Source organism: Ranitomeya imitator, chromosome 4 (genome assembly GCF_032444005.1).
Source record: "Ranitomeya imitator isolate aRanImi1 chromosome 4, aRanImi1.pri, whole genome shotgun sequence".
NCBI lineage: Eukaryota > Metazoa > Chordata > Amphibia > Anura > Dendrobatidae > Ranitomeya > Ranitomeya imitator.
Genome location: NC_091285.1, coordinates 28,645,267 through 28,668,645, shown reverse-complemented (window position 1 = coordinate 28,668,645; position 23,379 = coordinate 28,645,267).

The following is a 23,379-nucleotide window of genomic DNA, read 5'->3' as shown; positions in this document are numbered from 1 at the left end:
ATATATACACTGCACAGTACCACTCCTCCTGTCCTGTATATATACACTGCACAGTACCACTCCTCCTGTCCTGTATATATACACTGCACAGTACTACTCCTCCTGTCCTGTATATATACACCGCACAGTACCACTCCTCCTGTCCTGTATATATACACCGCACAGTACCACTCCTCCTGTCCTCTATATATACAGTGCACAGTACCACTCCTCCTGTCCTGTATATATACACTGCACAGTACCACTCCTCCTGTCCTCTATATATACAGTGCACAGTACCACTCCTCCTGTCCTCTATATATACAGTGCACAGTACCACTCCTCCTGTCCTGTATATATACACTGCACAGTACCACTCCTCCTGTCCTCTATATATACACTGCACAGTACCACTCCTCCTGTCCTGTATATATACACTGCACAGTACCACTCCTCCTGTCCTGTATATATACACTGCACAGTACCACTCCTCCTGTCCTGTATATATACACCGCACAGTACCGCTCCTCCTGTCCTGTATATATACACTGCACAGTACCGCTCCACCTGTCCTGTATATATACACTGCACAGTACCACTCCTCCTCTCCTGTATATATACACTGCACAGTACCCTCCTCCTGTCCTCTATATATACAGTGCACAGTACCACTCCTCCTGTCCTGTATATATACACTGCACAGTACCACTCCTCCTGTCCTGTATATATACACTGCACAGTACCACTCCTCATGTCCTGTATATATACACTGCACAGTACCACTCCTCATGTCCTGTATATATACACTGCACAGTACCACTCCTCATGTCCTGTATATATACATCGCACAGTACCACTTCTCCTGTCCTGTATATATACACTGCACAGTACCACTCCTCCTGTCCTGTATATATACACTGCACAGTACCACTCCTCCTGTCCTGTATATATACACCGCACAGTACCGCTCCTCCTGTCCTGTATATATACACTGCACAGTACCACTCCTCCTGTCCTGTATATATACACTGCACAGTACCACTCCTCCTGTCCTGTATATATACACTGCACAGTACCACTCCTCCTGTCCTGTATATATACATCGCACAGTACCACTTCTCCTGTCCTGTATATATACACTGCACAGTACCACTCCTCTTGTCCTGTATATATACACTGCACAGTACCACTCCTCCTGTCCTGTATATATACACCGCACAGTACCGCTCCTCCTGTCCTGTATATATACACTGCACAGTACCACTCCTCCTGTCCTGTATATATACATCGCACAGTACCACTTCTCCTGTCCTGTATATATACACTGCACAGTACCACTCCTCCTGTCCTGTATATATACATCGCACAGTACCACTTCTCCTGTCCTGTATATATACACTGCACAGTACCACTCCTCTTGTCCTGTATATATACACTGCACAGTACCACTCCTCCTGTCCTGTATATATACACCGCACAGTACCGCTCCTCCTGTCCTGTATATATACACTGCACAGTACCACTCCTCCTGTCCTGTATATATACATCGCACAGTACCACTCCTCCTGTCCTGTATATATACACTGCACAGTACCACTCCTCCTGTCCTGTATATATACACTGCACAGTACCACTTCTCCTGTCCTGTATATATACACTGCACAGTACCACTCCTCCTGTCCTGTATATATACACCGCACAGTACCACTCCTCATGTCCTGTATATATACATCGCACAGTACCACTCCTCCTGTCCTGTATATATACACTGCACAGTACCACTCCTCATGTCCTGTATATATACATCGCACAGTACCGCTCCTCCTGTCCTGTATATATACATCGCACAGTACCACTCCTCCTGTCCTGTATATATACACTGCACAGTACCACTCCTCCTGTCCTGTATATATACATCGCACAGTACCACTCCTCCTGTCCTGTATATATACACTGCACAGTACCGCTCCTCCTGTCCTGTATATACACACTGCACAGTACCGCTCCTCCTGTCCTGTATATATACACCGCACAGTACCACTCCTCCTGTCCTCTATATATACAGTGCACAGTACCACTCCTCCTGTCCTGTATATATACACCGCACAGTACCACTCCTCATGTCCTGTATATATACACTGCACAGTACCGCTCCTCCTGTCCTGTATATATACACTGCACAGTACCACTCCTCCTGTCCTGTATATATACACTGCACAGTACCACTCCTCCTGTCCTGTATATATACACCGCACAGTACCACTCCTCATGTCCTGTATATATACACTGCACAGTACCGCTCCTCCTGTCCTGTATATATACACTGCACAGTACCACTCCTCCTGTCCTGTATATATACACTGCACAGTACCACTCCTCCTGTCCTGTATATATACACTGCACAGTACCACTCCTCCTGTCCTGTATATATACACCACACAGTACCACTCCTCATGTCCTGTATATATACACTGCACAGTACCGCTCCTCCTGTCCTGTATATATACACTGCACAGTACCACTTCTCCTGTCCTGTATATATACACTGCACAGTACCACTCCTCCTGTCCTGTATATATACACCGCACAGTACCACTCCTCATGTCCTGTATATATACACTGCACAGTACCGCTCCTCCTGTCCTGTATATATACACTGCACAGTACCACTCCTCCTGTCCTGTATATATACACTGCACAGTACCACTCCTCCTGTCCTGTATATATACACTGCACAGTACCACTCCTCCTGTCCTGTATATATACACCGCACAGTACCACTCCTCCTGTCCTGTATATATACACTGCACAGTACCACTCCTCCTGTCCTCTATATATACAGTGCACAGTACCACTCCTCCTGTCCTGTATATATACACTGCACAGTACCACTCCTCCTGTCCTCTATATATACAGTGCACAGTACCACTCCTCCTGTCCTCTATATATACAGTGCACAGTACCACTCCTCCTGTCCTGTATATATACACTGCACAGTACCACTCCTCCTGTCCTCTATATATACACTGCACAGTACCACTCCTCCTGTCCTGTATATATACACCGCACAGTACCACTCCTCCTGTATATATACACTGCACAGTACCGCTCCTCCTGTCCTGTATATATACACTGCACAGTACCACTCCTCCTGTCCTGTATATATACACTGCACAGTACCACTCCTCCTGTCCTGTATATATACACTGCACAGTACCACTCCTCCTGTCCTGTATATATACACCGCACAGTACCACTCCTCCTGTCCTGTATATATACACCGCACAGTACCACTCCTCCTGTCCTGTATATATACACTGCACAGTACCACTCCTCCTGTCCTGTATATATACACTGCACAGTACCACTCCTCCTGTCCTGTATATATACACTGCACAGAACTGCTCCCCCTGTCCTGTATATATACACTGCACAGTATCACTCCTCCTGTCCTGTATATATACACTGCACAGTACCACTCCTCCTGTCCTGTATATATACACTGCACAGTACCACTCCTCCTGTCCTGTATATATACACTGCACAGTACCACTCCTCCTGTCCTGTATATATACACTGCACAGTACCACTCCTCCTGTCCTCTATATATACAGTGCACAGTACCACTCCTCCTGTCCTGTATATATACACTGCACAGTACCACTCCTCCTGTCCTCTATATATACAGTGCACAGTACCACTCCTCCTGTCCTCTATATATACAGTGCACAGTACCACTCCTCCTGTCCTGTATATATACACTGCACAGTACCACTCCTCCTGTCCTCTATATATACACTGCACAGTACCACTCCTCCTGTCCTGTATATATACACCGCACAGTACCACTCCTCCTGTATATATACACTGCACAGTACCGCTCCTCCTGTCCTGTATATACACACTGCACAGTACCACTCCTCCTGTCCTGTATATATACACTGCACAGTACCACTCCTCCTGTCCTGTATATATACACTGCACAGTACCACTCCTCCTGTCCTGTATATATACACTGCACAGTACCACTCCTCCTGTCCTGTATATATACACCGCACAGTACCACTCCTCCTGTCCTGTATATATACACCGCACAGTACCACTCCTCCTGTCCTGTATATATACACTGCACAGTACCACTCCTCCTGTCCTGTATATATACACTGCACAGTACCACTCCTCCTGTCCTGTATATATACACTGCACAGAACTGCTCCCCCTGTCCTGTATATATACACTGCACAGTATCACTCCTCCTGTCCTGTATATATACACTGCACAGTACCACTCCTCCTGTCCTGTATATATACACTGCACAGTACCACTCCTCCTGTCCTGTATATATACACTGCACAGTACCACTCCTCCTGTCCTGTATATATACACTGCACAGTACCACTCCTCCTGTATATATACACTGCACAGTACCACTCCCCCTGTCCTGTATATATACACTGCACAGTACCACTCCTCCTGTGCTGTATATATACACTGCACAGTACCACTCCTCCTGTCCTGTATATATACACTGCACAGTACCACTCCTCCTGTCCTGTATATATACACTGCACAGAACTGCTCCCCCTGTCCTGTATATATACACTGCACAGTACCACTCCTCCTGTCCTGTATATATACACTGCACAGTACCACTCCTCCTGTCCTGTATATATACACTGCACAGTACCACTCCTCCTGTCCTGTATATATACACTGCACAGCACCACTCCTCCTGTCCTGTATATATACACTGCACAGTACCACTCCTCCTGTCCTGTATATATACACTGCACAGTACCACTCCTCCTGTCCTGTATATATACATCGCACAGTACCACTTCTCCTGTCCTGTACATATACACTGCACAGTACCACTCCTCCTGTCCTGTACATATACACCGCACAGTACCACTCCTCCTGTCCTGTATATATACACTGCACAGTACCACTCCTCCTGTCCTCTATATATACACTGCACAGTACCACTCCTCATGTCCTGTATATATACACTGCACAGTACCACTCCTCCTGTCCTCTATATATACACTGCACAGTACCACTCCTCCTGTCCTCTATATATACAGTGCACAGTACCACTCCTCCTGTCCTGTATATATACACTGCACAGTACCACTTCTCCTGTCCTGTATATATACATCGCACAGTACCACTCCTTCTGTCCTGTATATATACTCTGCACAGTACCACTCCTCCTGTCCTGTATATATACACTGCACAGTACCACTCCTCCTGTCCTGTATATATACACCGCACAGTACCACTCCTCCTGTCCTGTATATATACACTGCACAGTACCGCTCCTCCTGTCCTGTATATATACACTGCACAGTACCACTCCTCCTGTCCTGTATATATACACTGCACAGTACCACTCCTCCTGTCCTGTGTATATACACTGCACAGTACCACTCCTCCTGTCCTGTATATATATATATACACTGCACAGTACCACTCCTCCTGTCCTGTATATATACACCGCACAGTACCGCTCCTCCTGTCCTGTATATATACACTGCACAGTACCACTTCTCCTGTCCTGTATATATACATCGCACAGTACCACTCCTCCTGTCCTGTATATATACACTGCACAGTACCACTCCTCCTGTCCTGTATATATACACTGCACAGTACCACTCCTCCTGTCCTGTATATATACACTGCACAGTACCACTCCTCCTGTCCTGTATATATACACTGCACAGTACCACTCCTCCTGTCCTGTATATATACACTGCACAGTACCACTCCTCCTGTCCTGTATATATACACTGCACAGTACCACTCCTCCTGTCCTGTATATATACACTGCACAGTACCACTCCTCCTGTCCTGTATATATACACCGCACAGTACCGCTCCTCCTGTCCTGTATATATACACTGCACAGTACCACTCCTCCTGTCCTGTATATATACACTGCACAGTACCACTCCTCCTGTCCTGTATATATACACCGCACAGTACCACTCCTCATGTCCTGTATATATACACTGCACAGTACCGCTCCTCCTGTCCTGTATATATACACTGCACAGTACCACTTCTCCTGTCCTGTATATATACACTGCACAGTACCACTCCTCCTGTCCTGTATATATACACCGCACAGTACCACTCCTCATGTCCTGTATATATACACTGCACAGTACCGCTCCTCCTGTCCTGTATATATACACTGCACAGTGCCACCCCTCCTGTCCTGTATATATACACTGCACAGTACCACTCCTCCTGTCCTGTATATATACACTGCACAGTACCACTCCTCCTGTCCTGTATATATACACTGCACAGTACCACTCCTCCTGTCCTGTATATATACACTGCACAGTACCACTCCTCCTGTCCTGTATATATACACTGCACAGTACCACTCCTCCTGTCCTGTATATATACACCGCACAGTACCACTCCTCCTGTCCTGTATATATACACTGCACAGTACCACTCCTCCTGTCCTCTATATATACAGTGCACAGTACCACTCCTCCTGTCCTGTATATATACACTGCACAGTACCACTCCTCCTGTCCTCTATATATACAGTGCACAGTACCACTCCTCCTGTCCTCTATATATACAGTGCACAGTACCACTCCTCCTGTCCTGTATATATACACTGCACAGTACCACTCCTCCTGTCCTCTATATATACACTGCACAGTACCACTCCTCCTGTCCTCTATATATACACCGCACAGTACCACTCCTCCTGTCCTGTATATATACACCGCACAGTACCACTCCTCATGTCCTGTATATATACACCGCACAGTACCACTCCTCCTGTCCTCTATATATACAGTGCACAGTACCACTCCTCCTGTCCTGTATATATACACTGCACAGTACCACTCCTCCTGTCCTGTATATATACACTGCACAGTACTTCTCCCCCTGTCCTGTATATTTACACTGCACAGTACCACTCCTCCTGTCCTGTATATATACACTGCACAGTACCACTCCTCCTATCCTGTATATATACACCGCACAGTACCGCTCCCCCTGTCCTGTATATATACACTGCACAGTACCACTCCTCCTGTCCTGTATATATACACTGCACAGTACCACTCCTCCTGTCCTGTATATATACACTGCACAGTACCACTCCTCCTGTCCTGTATATATACACTGCACAGTACCACTCCTCCTGTCCTGTATATATACACTGCACAGTACCACTCCTCCTGTCCTGTATATATACACCGCACAGTACCACTCCTCCTGTCCTGTATATATACACTGCACAGTACCACTCCTCCTGTCCTGTATATATACACTGCACAGTACCACTCCTCCTGTCCTGTATATATACACTGCACAGTACTTCTCCCCCTGTCCTGTATATATACACTGCACAGTACCACTCCTCCTGTCCTGTATATATACACTGCACAGTACCACTCCTCCTGTCCTGTATATATACACTGCACAGTACCACTCCTCCTGTCCTGTATATATACACTGCACAGTACTTCTCCCCCTGTCCTGTATATATACACTGCACAGTACCACTCCTCCTGTCCTGTATATATACACTGCACAGTACCACTCCTCCTGTCCTGTATATATACACTGCACAGTACCACTCCTCCTGTCCTGTATATATACACTGCACAGTACTTCTCCCCCTGTCCTGTATATATACACTGCACAGTACCACTCCTCCTGTCCTGTATATATACACTGCACAGTACCACTCCTCCTATCCTGTATATATACACTGCACAGTACCGCTCCCCCTGTCCTGTATATATACACTGCACAGTACCACTCCTCCTGTCCTGTATATATACACTGCACAGTACCACTCCTCCTGTCCTGTTTATATACACTGCACAGTACCACTCCTCCTGTCCTGTATATATACACTGCACAGTACCGCTCCTCCTGTCCTGTATATACACACTGCACAGTACCGCTCCTCCTGTCCTGTATATATACACTGCACAGTACCACTCCTCCTGTCCTGTATATATACACTGCACAGTACCACTCCTCCTGTCCTGTATATATACACCGCACAGTACCACTCCTCCTGTCCTGTATATATACACTGCACAGTACCACTCCTCCTGTCCTGTATATATACACTGCACAGTACCACTCCTCCTGTCCTGTATATATACACTGCACAGAACTGCTCCCCCTGTCCTGTATATATACACTGCACAGTATCACTCCTCCTGTCCTGTATATATACACTGCACAGTACCACTCCTCCTGTCCTGTATATATACACTGCACAGTACCACTCCTCCTGTCCTGTATATATACACTGCACAGTACCACTCCTCCTGTCCTGTATATATACACTGCACAGTACCACTCCTCCTGTATATATACACTGCACAGTACCACTCCCCCTGTCCTGTATATATACACTGCACAGTACCACTCCTCCTGTCCTGTATATATACAATGCACAGTACCACTCCTCCTGTCCTGTATATATACACTGCACAGTACCACTCCTCCTGTCCTGTATATATACACTGCACAGAACTGCTCCCCCTGTCCTGTATATATACACTGCACAGTACCACTCCTCCTGTCCTTTATATATACACTGCACAGTACCACTCCTCCTGTCCTGTATATATACACTGCACAGTACCACTCCTCCTGTCCTGTATATATACACTGCACAGCACCACTCCTCCTGTCCTGTATATATACACTGCACAGTACCACTCCTCCTGTCCTGTATATATACACTGCACAGTACCACTCCTCCTGTCCTGTATATATACACTGCACAGTACCGCTCCTCCTGTCCTGTATATATACATCGCACAGTACCACTCCTCCTGTCCTGCATATATACATCGCACAGTACCACTTCTCCTGTCCTGTACATATACACTGCACAGTACCACTCCTCCTGTCCTGTATATATACACCGCACAGTACCACTCCTCCTGTCCTGTATATATACACTGCACAGTACCACTCCTCCTGTCCTCTATATATACAGTGCACAGTACCACTCCTCCTGTCCTGTATATATACACTGCACAGTACCACTTCTCCTGTCCTGTATATATACATCGCACAGTACCACTCCTCCTGTCCTGTATATATACACTGCACAGTACCACTCCACCTGTCCTGTATATATACACCGCACAGTACCACTCCTCCTGTCCTGTATATATACACTGCACAGTACCACTCCACCTGTCCTGTATATATACATCGCACAGTACCACTCCTCCTGTCCTCTATATATACATCGCACAGTACCACTCCTCCTGTCCTGTATATATACACTGCACAGTACCACTCCTCCTGTCCTGTATATATACACTGCACAGTACCACTCCACCTGTCCTGTATATATACACCGCACAGTACCACTCCTCCTGTCCTGTATATATACACTGCACAGTACCACTCCTCCTGTCCTCTATATATACAGTGCACAGTACCACTCCTCCTGTCCTGTATATATACACTGCACAATACCACTCCTCCTGTCCTGTATATATACATCGCACAGTACCACTCCTCCTGTCCTCTATATATACAGTGCACAGTACCACTTCTCCTGTCCTGTATATATACACTACACAGTACCACTTCTCCTGTCCTGTATATATACATCGCACAGTACCACTCCTCCTGTCCTGTATATATACACTGCACAGTACCACTCCACCTGTCCTGTATATATACACCGCACAGTACCACTCCTCCTGTCCTGTATATATACACTGCACAGTACCACTCCACCTGTCCTGTATATATACATCGCACAGTACCACTCCTCCTGTCCTCTATATATACATCGCACAGTACCACTCCTCCTGTCCTGTATATATACACTGCACAGTACCACTCCACCTGTCCTGTATATATACACCGCACAGTACCACTCCTCCTGTCCTGTATATATACACTGCACAGTACCACTCCACCTGTCCTGTATATATACATCGCACAGTACCACTCCTCCTGTCCTCTATATATACATCGCACAGTACCACTCCTCCTGTCCTGTATATATACACTGCACAGTACCACTCCTCCTGTCCTGTATATATACACTGCACAGTACCACTCCACCTGTCCTGTATATATACACCGCACAGTACCACTCCTCCTGTCCTGTATATATACACTGCACAGTACCACTCCTCCTGTCCTCTATATATACAGTGCACAGTACCACTCCTCCTGTCCTGTATATATACACTGCACAATACCACTCCTCCTGTCCTGTATATATACATCGCACAGTACCACTCCTCCTGTCCTCTATATATACAGTGCACAGTACCACCCCTCCTGTCCTGTATATATACACTGCATAGTACCACTCCTCCTGTCCTGTATATATACACTGCACAGTACCACTCCTCCTGTCCTGTATATATACACTGCACAGTACCACTCCTCCTGTCCTGTATATATACACTGCACAGTACCACTCCTCCTGTCCTGTATATATACCCTGCACAGTACCGCTCCTCCTGTCCTGTATATATACACTGCACAGTACCACTCCTCCTGTCCTGTATATATACTCCGCACAGTACCACTCCTCCTGTCCTGTATATATACACTGCACAGTACCACTCCTCCTGTCCTGTATATATACACTGCATAGTACCACTTCTCCTGTCCTGTATATATACACTGCACAGTACCACTCCTCCTGTCCTGTATATATACACCGCACAGTACCACTCCTCCTGTCCTGTATATATACACCGCACAGTACCACTCCTCCTGTCCTGTATATATACACTGCACAGTACCGCTCCTCCTGTCCTGTATATATACACTGCACAGTACCACTCCTCCTGTCCTGTATATATACACCGCACAGTACCACTCCTCCTGTCCTGTATATATACACTGCACAGTACCACTCCTCCTGTCCTGTATATATACACTGCACAGTACCGCTCCTCCTGTCCTGTATATATACACTGCACAGTACCGCTCCTCCTGTCCTGTATATATACACTGCACAGTACCACTCCTCCTGTCCTGTATATATACACTGCACAGTACCACTCCTCCTGTCCTGTATATATAACTGCACAGTACCACTCCTCCTGTCCTGTATATATACACTGCACAGTACCACTCCTCCTGTCCTATAAAAATACACTGCACAGTACCACTCCTCCTGTCCTCTATATATACAGTGCACAGTACCACTGTACAGTAACCAGGGATTCAAGCTTCAGGAGGCTAATTTGCATATTCCAGGTGCCTTCTGGGAGAAGCGAAGTCTCCCTAAGCTAGAAGATCGTTGGGTACAGCCGGGACCAGCTGCTTCGAAAGCATCACCAAACCAGGGATTCAAGCTTCAGGAGGCTAATTTGCATATTCCAGGTGCCTTCTGGGAGAAGCGAAGTCTCCCTAAGCTAGAAGATCGTTGGGTACAGCCGGGACCAGCTGCTTCGAAAGCATCACCAAACCGAATTTTTGCCTGTAGGTCATTATTGCAAGAGAGCTTGGCTGAGTAGATTACACAAGAAGGAAAACACACAGCAAGTCAGCAGGATCTAGGAGCAACATGGCAGATGTGACAACCTACATGGTGAGCTGCAGCATGTGCTACATGTTCACAGATCGACCAGAAGAAGAATCCAATTTCACCTGTCAGAAGTGTAGACTAGTGGCCCTTTTAGAAGAAAAGGTGCGGGGTCTGGAAGAAAGAATAGCAACTTTGAAACTCATCAAAGAGAATGAAGACTTTCTAGACAGAACAGAAGCATCTCTACTGGTCACAGAAGGTGAAAAAAGTGTCAGAGAACCTCCAAAAGCAGATGAGTGGAAGCATGTGACCAAAAGAAGCAAGAAGACCATGGAGAAATCACCAACCACACAACTGAAGAACCGATATCAAATCTTTGTAGAGGATGAAGATGGCACACCTAAGAATGAAGCAATACCAGCAAGCAAAAAAGAAAAGGGCACACAGCAACAAGTGACAGCAAAAAGTACAGCCAAGAAGCAACGAAGAGTGGTGGTGGTGGGAGACTCACTACTGAGAGGCACAGAAGCAGCCATCTGCAGACCGGACATAACTGCAAGAGAAGTATGCTGCCTTCCAGGTGCGATGATCAAGGATGTGACCGATAGGATACCAAAGCTCTTCAGCTCCAAGGACGTCCACCCATTTCTTCTGATACATGTTGGCACCAATGACACGGCAAGGAAGGACCAACCGACAATCTGCAAAGACTTTGAAGAGTTGGGGAAGAAAGTAAAGGAACTGGATGCACAGGTAGTTTTTTCTTCTATCCTTCCAGTAGACGGGCATGGCACCAGGAGATGGAACAGGATCCTTGATGCAAACAACTGGCTAAGACGATGGTGCAGACAACAAGGATTTGGATTCCTGGACCACGGTGTGAATTACTGGTATGATGGACTCCTCGCCAGAGACGGACTACACCTCAACAAACCTGGGAAACACACATTCGCCAGAAGACTCGCTACACTCATCAGGAGGGCGTTAAACTAGAAGAAGAGGGGACGGGAAGAAAAACATTAGACTCGAACAAAGACGACCCAGGAAAACATACTCAGAAGGGAGGTAAGAACATTTCTAAAACAATCCACAGTGAGGAGATTGGAACAAAACAAAATCCTCTAAACTGCATGCTCGCAAACGCCAGAAGCCTGACAACCAAGATGGAAGAACTAGAAGCAGAAATATCTACAGGTAACTTTGACATAGTGGGAATAACCGAGACATGGTTAGATGAAAGCTATGACTGGGCAGTTAACTTACAGGGTTACAGTCTGTTTAGAAAGGATCGTAAAAATCGGAGAGGAGGAGGGGTTTGTCTCTATGTAAAGTCTTGTCTAAAGTCCACTTTAAGGGAGGATATTAGCGAAGGGAATGAGGATGTCGAGTCCATATGGGTTGAAATTCATGGAGGGAAAAATGGTAACAAAATTCTCATTGGGGTCTGTTACAAACCCCCAAATATAACAGAAAGCATGGAAAGTCTACTTCTAAAGCAGATAGATGAAGCTGCAACCCATAATGAGGTCCTGGTTATGGGCGACTTTAACTACCCGGATATTAACTGGGAAACAGAAACCTGTGAAACCCATAAAGGCAACAGGTTTCTGCTAATAACCAAGAAAAATTATCTTTCACAATTGGTGCAGAATCCAACCAGAGGAGCAGCACTTTTAGACCTAATACTATCTAATAGACCTGACAGAATAACAAATCTGCAGGTGGTTGGGCATTTAGGAAATAGCGACCACAATATTGTGCAGTTTCACCTGTCTTTCACTAGGGGGACTTGTCAGGGAGTCACAAAAACATTGAACTTTAGGAAGGCAAAGTTTGAACAGCTTAGAGATGCCCTTAATCTGGTAGACTGGGACAATATCCTCAGAAATGAGAATACAGATAATAAATGGGAAATGTTTAAGAACATCCTAAATAGGCAGTGTAAGCGGTTTATACCTTGTGGGAATATAAGGACTAGAAATAGGAAAAACCCAATGTGGCTAAACAAAGAAGTAAGACAGGCAATTAACAGTAAAAAGAAAGCATTTGCACTACTAAAGCAGGATGGCACCATTGAAGCTCTAAAAAACTATAGGGAGAAAAATACTTTATCTAAAAAACTAATTAAAGCTGCCAAAAAGGAAACAGAGAAGCACATTGCTAAGGAGAGTAAAACTAATCCCAAACTGTTCTTCAACTATATCAATAGTAAAAGAATAAAAACTGAAAATGTAGGCCCCTTAAAAAATAGTGAGGAAAGAATGGTTGTAGATGACGAGGAAAAAGCTAACATATTAAACACCTTCTTCTCCACGGTATTCACGGTGGAAAATGAAATGCTAGGTGAAATCCCAAGAAACAATGAAAACCCTATATTAAGGGTCACCAATCTAACCCAAGAAGAGGTGCGAAACCGGCTAAATAAGATTAAAATAGATAAATCTCCGGGTCCGGATGGCATACACCCACGAGTACTAAGAGAACTAAGTAATGTAATAGATAAACCATTATTTCTTATTTTTAGTGACTCTATAGCGACAGGGTCTGTTCCGCAGGACTGGCGCATAGCAAATGTGGTGCCAATATTCAAAAAGGGCTCTAAAAGTGAACCTGGAAATTATAGGCCAGTAAGTCTAACCTCTATTGTTGGTAAAATATTTGAAGGGTTTCTGAGGGATGTTATTCTGGATTATCTCAATGAGAATAACTGTTTAACTCCATATCAGCATGGGTTTATGAGAAATCGCTCCTGTCAAACCAATCTAATCAGTTTTTATGAAGAGGTAAGCTATAGGCTGGACCACGGTGAGTCATTGGACGTGGTATATCTCGATTTTTCCAAAGCGTTTGATACCGTGCCGCACAAGAGGTTGGTACACAAAATGAGAATGCTTGGTCTGGGGGAAAATGTGTGTAAATGGGTTAGTAACTGGCTTAGTGATAGAAAGCAGAGGGTGGTTATAAATGGTATAGTCTCTAACTGGGTCGCTGTGACCAGTGGGGTACCGCAGGGGTCAGTATTGGGACCTGTTCTCTTCAACATATTCATTAATGATCTGGTAGAAGGTTTACACAGTAAAATATCGATATTTGCAGATGATACAAAACTATGTAAAGCAGTTAATACAAGAGAAGATAGTATTCTGCTACAGATGGATCTGGATAAGTTGGAAACTTGGGCTGAAAGGTGGCAGATGAGGTTTAACAATGATAAATGTAAGGTTATACACATGGGAAGAGGGAATCAATATCACCATTACACACTGAACGGGAAACCACTGGGTAAATCTGACAGGGAGAAGGACTTGGGGATCCTAGTTAATGATAAACTTACCTGGAGCAGCCAGTGCCAGGCAGCAGCTGCCAAGGCAAACAGGATCATGGGGTGCATTAAAAGAGGTCTGGATACACATGATGAGAGCATTATACTGCCTCTGTACAAATCCCTAGTTAGACCGCACATGGAGTACTGTGTCCAGTTTTGGGCACCGGTGCTCAGGAAGGATATAATGGAACTAGAGAGAGTACAAAGGAGGGCAACAAAATTAATAAAGGGGATGGGAGAACTACAATACCCAGATAGATTAGCGAAATTAGGATTATTTAGTCTAGAAAAAAGACGACTGAGGGGCGATCTAATAACCATGTATAAGTATATAAGGGGACAATACAAATATCTCGCTGAGGATCTGTTTATACCAAGGAAGGTGACGGGCACAAGGGGGCATTCTTTGCGTCTGGAGGAGAGAAGGTTTTTCCACCAACATAGAAGAGGATTCTTTACTGTTAGGGCAGTGAGAATCTGGAATTGCTTGCCTGAGGAGGTGGTGATGGCGAACTCAGTCGAGGGGTTCAAGAGAGGCCTTGATGTCTTCCTGGAGCAGAACAATATTGTATCATACAATTATTAGGTTCTGTAGAAGGACGTAGATCTGGGTATTTATTATGATGGAATATAGGCTGAACTGGATGGACAAATGTCTTTTTTCGGCCTTACTAACTATGTTACTATGTTACTATGTTACTCCTCCTGTCCTGTATATATACACCGCACAGTACCACTCCTCCTGTCCTCTATATATACAGTGCACAGTACCACTCCTCCTGTCCTGTATATATACACTGCACAGTACCACTCCTCCTGTCCTGTATATATACACTGCACAGTACCACTCCTCCTGTCCTATAAAAATACACTGCACAGTGCCACTCCTCCTGTCCTGTATATATACACTGCACAGTACCACTCCTCCTGTCCTGTATATATACACTGCACAGTACCACTCCTCCTGTCCTTTATATATACAGTGCACAGTACCACTCCTCCTGTCCTATAAAAATACACTGCACAGTACCACTCCTCCTTTCCTGTATATATACACTGCACAGTACCACTCCTCCTGTCCTGTATATACACATTGCACAGTACCACTCCTCCTGTCCTGTATATATACACTGCACAGTACCGCTCCTCATGTCCTGTATATATACACTGCACAGTACCACTCCTCCTGTCCTGTATATATACACTGCACAGTACCGCTCCACCTGTCCTGTATATACACCGCACAGTACCACTCCTCCTGTCCTGTATATATACAGTGCACAGTACCACTCCTCCTGTCCTGTATATATACACTGCACAGTACCGCTCCTCCTGTCCTGTATATATACACTGCACAGTACCGCTCCTCCTGTCCTGTATATATACACTGCACAGTACCGCTCCTCCTGTCCTGTATATATACACTGCACAGTACCACTCCTCCTGTCCTGTATATATACACTGCACAGTACCACTCCTCCTGTCCTGTATATATACACTGCACAGTACCGCTCCACCTGTCCTGTATATATACACTGCACAGTACCGCTCCACCTGTCCTGTATATATACACTGCACAGTACCACTCCTCCTGTCCTGTATATATACACTGCACAGTACCGCTCCACCTGTCCTGTATATATACACTGCACAGTACCACTCCTCCTGTCCTGTATATACACTGCACAGTACCACTCCTCCTGTCCTGTATATATACACTGCACAGTACCACTCCTCCTGTCCTGTATATATACACTGCACAGTACCACTCCTCCTGTCCTGTATATATACACTGCACAGTACCGCTCCACCTGTCCTGTATATATACACTGCACAGTACCACTCCTCCTGTATATATACACTGCACAGTACCACTCCTCCTGTCCTGTATATATACACCGCACAGTACCACTTCTCCTGTCCTGTATATATACACTGCATAGTACCACTTCTCCTGTCCTGTATATATACACTGCACAGTACCACTCCTCCTGTCCTGTATATATACACTGCACAGTACCACTCCTCCTGTCCTGTATATATACACCGCACAGTACCACTCCTCCTGTCCTGTATATATACACTGCACAGTACCACTCCTCCTGTCCTGTATATATACACTGCATAGTACCACTTCTCCTGTCCTGTATATATACACTGCACAGTACCGCTCCACCTGTCCTGTATATATACACTGCACAGTACCACTCCTCCTGTCCTGTATATATACACTGCACAGTACCACTCCTCCTGTATATATACACTGCACAGTACCACTCCTCCTGTCCTGTATATATACACTGCACAGTACCACTCCTCCTGTCCTGTATATGTACACCGCACAGTACCACTCCTCCTGTCCTGTATATATACACTGCACAGTACCGCTCCTCCTGTCCTGTATATATACACTGCACAGTACCACTCCTCCTGTCCTGTATATATACACTGCACAGTACCACTCCTCCTGTCCTGTGTATATACACTGCACAGTACCACTCCTCCTGTCCTGTATATATATATATACACTGCACAGTACCACTCCTCCTGTCCTGTATATATACACCGCACAGTACCGCTCCTCCTGTCCTGTATATATTCACTGCACAGTACCACTCCTCCTGTCCTGTATATATACACTGCACAGTACCACTCCTCCTGTCCTGTATATATACACTGCACAGTACCACTCCTCCTGTCCTGTATATATACACTGCACAGTACCACTCCTCCTGTCCTGTATATATACACCGCACAGTACCGCTCCTCCTGTCCTGTATATATACACTGCACAGTACCGCTCCACCTGTCCTGTATATATACACTGCACAGTACCACTCCTCCTCTCCTGTATATATACACTGCACAGTACCCTCCTCCTGTCCTCTATATATACAGTGCACAGTACCACTCCTCCTGTCCTGTATATATACACTGCACAGTACCGCTCCTCCTGTCCTGTATATATACACTGCACAGTACCACTCCTCCTGTCCTGTATATATACACTGCACAGTACCACTCCTCCTGTCCTGTATATATACACTGCACAGTACCACTCCTCATGTCCTGTATATATACACTGCACAGTACCACTCCTCATGTCCTGTATATATACACTGCACAGTACCACTCCTCCTGTCCTGTATATATACACTGCACAGTACCACTCCTCCTGTCCTGTATATATACACTGCACAGTACCACTCCTCCTGTCCTGTATATATACACTGCACAGTACCACTCCTCCTGTCCTGTATATATACACTGCACAGTACCACTCCTCCTGTCCTGTATATATACACTGCACAGTACCACTTCTCCTGTCCTGTATATATACACCGCACAGTACCACTCCTCATGTCCTCTATATATACAGTGCACAGTACCACTCCTCCTGTCCTGTATATATACACTGCACAGTACCACTCCTCCTGTCCTGTATATATACACTGCACAGTACCACTCCTCATGTCCTGTATATATACACTGCACAGTACCACTCCTCCTGTCCTGTATATATACACTGCACAGTACCACTCCTCCTGTCCTGTATATATACACTGCACAGTACCACTCCTCCTGTCCTGTATATATACACTGCACAGTACCACTCCTCCTGTCCTGTATATATACACTGCACAGTACCACTTCTCCTGTCCTGTATATATACACCGCACAGTACCACTCCTCATGTCCTGTATATATACATCGCACAGTACCACTTCTCCTGTCCTGTATATATACACTGCACAGTACCACTCCTCCTGTATATATACACTGCACAGTACCGCTCCCCCTGTCCTGTATATATACACTGCACAGTACTACTCCTCCTCTCCTGTATATATACACTGCACAGTACCACTCCTCCTGTCCTGTATATATACACTGCACAGTACCACTCCTCCTGTCCTGTATATATACACTGCACAGTACCACTCCTCCTGTCCTGTATATATACACTGCACAGTACTTCTCCCCCTGTCCTGTATATATACACTGCACAGTACCACTCCTCCTGTCCTGTATATATACACTGCACAGTACCACTCCTCCTGTCCTGTATATATACACTGCACAGTACCACTCCTCCTGTCCTCTATATATACACTGCACAGTACTTCTCCCCCTGTCCTGTATATATACACTGCACAGTACCACTCCTCCTGTCCTGTATATATACACTGCACAGTACCACTCCTCCTGTCCTGTATATATACACTGCACAGTACCGCTCCACCTGTCCTGTATATATACACTGCACAGTACCACTCCTCCTGTATATATACACTGCACAGTACCACTCCTCCTGTATATATACACTGCACAGTACCACTCCTCCTGTCCTGTATATATACACTGCACAGTACCACTCCTCCTGTCCTGTATATATACACTGCACAGTACTGCTCCCCCTGTCCTGTATATATACACTGCACAGTACCACTCCTCCTGTCCTGTATATATACACTGCACAGTACTTTTCCCCCTGTCCTGTATATATACACTGCACAGTACCACTCCTCCTGTCCTGTATATATACACTGCACAGTACCACTCCTCCTGTCCTGTATATATACACTGCACAGTACCACTCCTCCTGTCCTGTATATATACACTGCACAGTACCACTCCTCCTGTCCTGTATATATACACTGCACAGTACCACTCCTCCTGTCCTGTATATATACACTGCACAGTACTTTTCCCCCTGTCCTGTATATATACACTGCACAGTACCACTCCTCCTGTCCTGTATATATACACTGCACAGTGCCACTCCTCCTGTTCTATTGTCCGAGAGGTGACTTTGGACTTTGGGAAGGTCAATACTGGTTTATTATTTTCAGGTTTTTTTTAATGGGAAAGTAAAAAAAAAAAAATATTGGAAAACCCATTTAAATGGATATGGGTTTGTGTGGCAGGCAGGGCTGCTTTTTTGTCCCAGTCCGGCCTTGTGTTTGTCTCATTATACAGTGGGACTGTGCGTGTGTGTGTCAAAATATATATATTATATATTCACATGCTTGCAGTAACAAGACCACCTGTTCCCGGCGCCGGCACCAGAGAATCATCACAGTGCTCACGATATGAGGATTTACACATAGTGTCTGTAGACATGTAGCTTAAGATCCGAAAACCCCTTTAAGGATGGGTCGCTACTCATGGGCCACTGCTGTGCGCTTGCCCCCCAGGCTAAAATTTGCCAGTCAGCCCCTGGCAGTGGACCTTATAGTTCTGTGCATTTTCATGTTTTTGTCTTGTCCAGCTTGGTCTGTGAAGGATTTTTTGGAGCCTAGCTATTTCTCTGGAGATGCAGATATACCCCCCATGTCTTTAGTCAGATGTGGTGATCCGTATTTTCTGCGGTGGATATTTTCTAGTGTTTTTATACTGACCGCATAGTACTCTGTTCTATTCTTTCTTTTTAGCTAGTATGGCCTCCTATGCTAAAATCTGATTTCATATCTGCATATGTTTTTTCCCTCTCCTCTCACAGTCAATATTTGTGGGGGGCTGTCTTTCCTTTGGGGATTTTCTCTGAGGCAAGATAGGTTTCCTGTTTCTGTCTTTAGGGGTAGTTAGATCTTAGGCTGTGCCGAGGGGTCTAGGGAGTGTTAGGTACCCCCCACGGCTACTTCTAGTTGCAGTGCTAGGTTCAGGGTATGCGGTCAGTACAGGGACCACCTTCTCCAGAGTACGTCTCATGCTGCTCCAAGGCCACCAGATCATAACAGCCGGCATCCCTGCGGGGGGAGGAAAGAAGCATGAAGGACGCTGACACTACCCTCTTTATATCCCCTCTTTTTCAAGCCTGCAATAAATCTCTTCTGGAGAAGAAGGTAATGGATGTTCTCACTGGGCTCCCACGACCTCTCTTCGAGACCAAACCCCTTCCAAGCCACAATAAAAATGTTTTTTTCTCTTACGCTCTTTGTGGCCAGAATTTTCTCTACCGCGAAAACGTCTTCAGTGTTGACTGGAGCAGGAGTAGTACCTGGATGTTCGAAGAAGGGACTGAGGATGACCAGCTTGATGAGAGATACATGAAATAAATTGGAGATTCGTAAAGAGGCCAGAAGTTTGAGCCTGTAGGCTACAGGATTTATCTGTTTGAGAACCTTGAATGGTCCAATGAAGCAAGACCCAGTTTATATGAGGGTAGCTTGGGAAGGGCATACTTTGACAACAGCCAAACTTTGTGCCCAGGACAAAACAGAGGTGAATCAAGAAGCCTCTTGTCTGTATGTCTGTTCATCCATTCAGAGGATTTCAATAAGGTTGTCTTGGTGTCGTCCCAGATCTTAGAAAAGCCTTTGACAAGGGATTCTGCATCAGGAATGTCAGTGGTAGTAGACACAGGGCATGGACTATTGTAATGTTGACCGCAAAAGTGGAGTTTTAGGAGAGGACTCACTTGCATGGTTGTTGTATGAAAATTCTTCCCAAGTCAGGAGTTTGGCCCAATCATTGTGATGGGCATTGACCATGTGTCGCAGGAAGTTGGTCAGGATCTGGTTGACCTACTCTGAAAGGGCTAAAGATGACACATTTCCTTTGTATTTTAGGCAAAAAAATGGTCATTTTTTACATTTTAAAAATAGCAAAAAGGAAAATGGGCCGATGCAAACGTTTGGGCACCCTGCCTGGTTTGTACCTAGTAGACCCTGTTTTGCAAGTATGACAGCTTGTAAACACTTTTTGGAGCCAGGCAAGAATCTTTCAATTCTTGTTTGAGGCATTTTCATCTGTTTTTCCTTGGAAAATTCTTCCAGTTCTGTGAGATTCCTGGGTCGTCTTGCATACAGTGGTATTTTGAGGTCTCGGCACAGATTTTTAATGATGTTCAGATGAGATGACTGTGGGGGTCATTGTAAAACCTTCAGCTTGCGCTTTTTGAAGTAGTCTATTGTGGATTGTGAGGTGTGTTTAGGATCTTTATCCATTTGTAGAAGCAATCCTCTTTTCAACTTCAGCTTTTCTACAGATGGTGTTATGTTTGCATCAAGAATGTGTTAAAATTTCATTGAATCCATTCTTCCCTCTAACTGTGAAATGTTCCCCGTGCCATTGGCTGGCACAACTGCAAAGAATGATTGATCCACCCCCATGCTTAATGGTTTTCGAGATGTTCTTTTCCTGAAATTCTGTGCTTTTTTTTTTCTCCACACATTCCTTTGATCATTGAGGCCAAAGAGTTCTATTTTAACCTTATCAGTCCACAGGACTTGCTTCCAAAATGCATCAGTCTTGTTTAGATGTTCTTTTGCATTCATCCGATCCTGAATTTTATGGTGAGGATGCAGGAGAGGTTTTCTTCTCATATTTGTGCAGATGTCTCTGAACAGTAGAATAATGCACCACGAATTCAGAATCTGCTAAATCTTTCTGAAATTTCTCATTGAAATTTGGCTTGGTTTTCCAGACCTTATCTTGAACTCCACTGTTCCTGTTAAGTGTCATTTCGTAAAATGCTTTGCTATTTTCTTAGAACCCTCTCCTGTTTTGTGGGCCTCCAACATTTTCCGACAGTTAGGCAGCTGCTTTGAAGAACTCATAGCTGCTGTTTTTTTGGCACAAGGTTGGAAGAGACTGGGTTTTTGTAAAGAAGGGAAATTTGTATCACCTGGCCTTTTCTAACGACGATAGTGATCAAGCCATAACTAGTGATCTGGCGGTCGGGTTCAGCCTAACATTTAAAAAAAAATTGGTTCAGGTTCCAGAACAGTACTCCATTCAGATGAATGGGGGGGGAGGGGGAGGGGGCACAGACATCCGTTGTTTGCCAAACGGTCATCTACATGACAGTACAACTAATACTATGGGGTTAATAATGAAGAGGCATCTCATAGATGCCTCTCCATTACTAACATGTGGGCTTGATGTCACCTGAAAATACAAAGGTGACATCCACCCCACAACTATTACCCACTTGCCTATGCCACAGGGCAAGTGGGGAAAACAATGCAAAGTGCAAAAATTGGTGCATCTAATAGATGTGCCTTTTCTAGGGAGGGTGTGGGCTGCTATTTTTAGGCTGTGGGGTCAATATTCATGGCCCTTTACCAGCCTGAAAATACCAGCCCCCGGCTGTCTGCTTTAGCATAGCTGGTTCTCAAAAATGTGGGGGATCCCAAGCCGTTTTTTTTTTTAATTATTTGTTAAACTATTTTTGATAACCAGCCAATGTAAAGTTGACAGCTGAGAGTTGCAGCCTGCATCTGTCAGTTTTGCCATGCTGTTTATCAAAAATAGAACATACCCCATGTAATTTTTTTAAAATTAATTTATAACGCAGGCTCCGCCTGATGAATACTCCCATCAGTGCCGCCTGCTTTCGCTGTTATTAGCAATAGTAGTGCTCATATCATCTGACACCTCTGTGGCCAGAGGTAAACATATTACCACCAGTAAAAGCTGCTAGCGCTCTGACCAGCGGTAATAATCTGACTACCGATCAGAGTCACCGGTGTTTCTCACGCTGTCAGCGTGAGAAACTCCCAATGTTCGGGTTGCCGAACCCAAACAATAAAACGGACTTCTTGGG